The sequence below is a fragment of the Batrachochytrium dendrobatidis genome (assembly GCF_000203795.2).
Source record: "Batrachochytrium dendrobatidis JAM81 unplaced genomic scaffold BATDEscaffold_12, whole genome shotgun sequence".
Classification (NCBI taxonomy): Eukaryota; Fungi; Chytridiomycota; class Chytridiomycetes; order Rhizophydiales; genus Batrachochytrium; species Batrachochytrium dendrobatidis.
The window spans coordinates 1,340-3,368 of NW_006281110.1; positions in this window are offsets into that span (position 1 = coordinate 1,340).

Here is a 2,029-nt window from a genome sequence, read left to right on the forward strand (position 1 = left end):
GTTGGCATTGACACTGTACGACCACTACTGACCAAGTTATTAACATATTATCGACTAGCTCATACTGTCCCAGCATGTCGTCAAGAAAACCATCATATATTACAGTGTTGTGCCAACAAACATGCATGGATTGCATTGAAACTGGACATGATACAATATCAAGTGTATACATGTATTGTCATGGCATCAAACTGGCATGATATCATGTATTGGTTGTGTAATAGACCATAATATATGCCAACAAAACGCTCCAAATCAGGCATGATTATAGTCGTAAATATATTATTGTGACTGTGTTGTTGGACAGTGACTATCAATGACTGTCAATAACTACTAGTGACTATCAATAACTGTCAATGACCATCAATAACTATCAATAACTGTAAAAACGATCAAGGTTTGTAGCCTGACAGTGTACAATCGAGTTTATTAAATCGTGTAATTCTGGTCGTTATTCGACTTTACCCAACACTTGAACACTCGATTGTTGCATACAGTTTGACAGTCGTCATACATGGCCATGTGTATGCTGTTGTATAACCAGAGACGCAGTAGTATTGCCATGTGTTGGTTGAATCGACATACTCGACACACACCAGTCAATGCAGTTTTGTCCGAATCCCTATTTTTGTTGGCTGTAGTTTTACACAAACTTGAAACAGTCGTCGTAACAGTGTTACTGTCATTGTCATCAAGCTGTAATATGTGTGACTGTAGTATTGGTTGAGCTATTGACCATGTATTCGAGTATGAACGACTGTAGTTTTTTACAAACAATTGGTCAAACAACTGGTCAAACAACAGTCAAACAACTGGTCAGAATGCAGGTCTGGACAATCGTCAAACAACTGGTCAGAATGCAGGTTAAATACTAGTTAAAATACTCGTCAAATACTCGTCAAAATACTGGTCAGAATAACAGTCTAAATACTAGTCAGACAACTGGTCAATATGTGGATTAAACAATCGTCAAACAATCGTCAAATACCGGTCAGAATACTAGTTTAAATACTCGTCAAATACACTCGTCAATTAAACTATACAGTGCATTTGATATTCATACATTACACAATCAATCGTTAGTGAATATGCCAGTCATCGATATGTATTGTAGTCAAGTGAATGTATCGGCCATTGTAACATGAATATATGATGTGTATACAGTCCAAACTACAGTGTAATATCGTGTGTTTTGAATGTGTTCCAGTTGCATCCAATTCAGTCGGCAGTCGTGACTATGACATGTTTCCAATTTAGTTGACGATATGGCCTGATGCATGTCCAGTATATAGTATGCATGTATACTCATGTTCAGTATCAATCGCATGCAACTAGTGTCACTATTGGTCAAAATATATCCAATCTTGGTATCATGTCAAATACTAGTGGTAAGTATAAATTGTATATTTTTTTGTAATTTCATGACAATACATGCATGCATCATACATACCAATGCAATATCCATATACTGTAGCAGTTTAATGCAACTAGTGTCAGTATTGGTCAAGATATTCGACATCAAACACGCCAAAACGACACTTTCGGACATGCATTTGATGGTCATGATACACATTGATATACTGCCCCAATGACGACGTAATCATACACACAATACATGACTATATGTGTGCCATACATTGCAGTTGATTTCGACATTGTACGACCATTGTAGACCGAGTTATTGACACGCCAAACATCGACTATAATATCCAACCTACAAAACGTCAGCTATTCAATTACTGTGTTATCAAACATGCATGGATTGCATTGAAATTGCACATGATACAATACCAAGTATATACAAGTATTGTCATGTCACCATATCAGCACAGGCTTATGTATTGGTTGTGAAATCGACCATTTAGTACGCGATTGTGATGATGCAAATGATCCACTTTGAACGCATATAACTTGGCCAATAGCAGTTATTTCCCAGCCATATTTAAACTGATTGTGTATATAGTATATCACCATTGATTGAGCATGCATATGCACGGTTTGCAGACATTTATAATTCGTGTGAATGGTG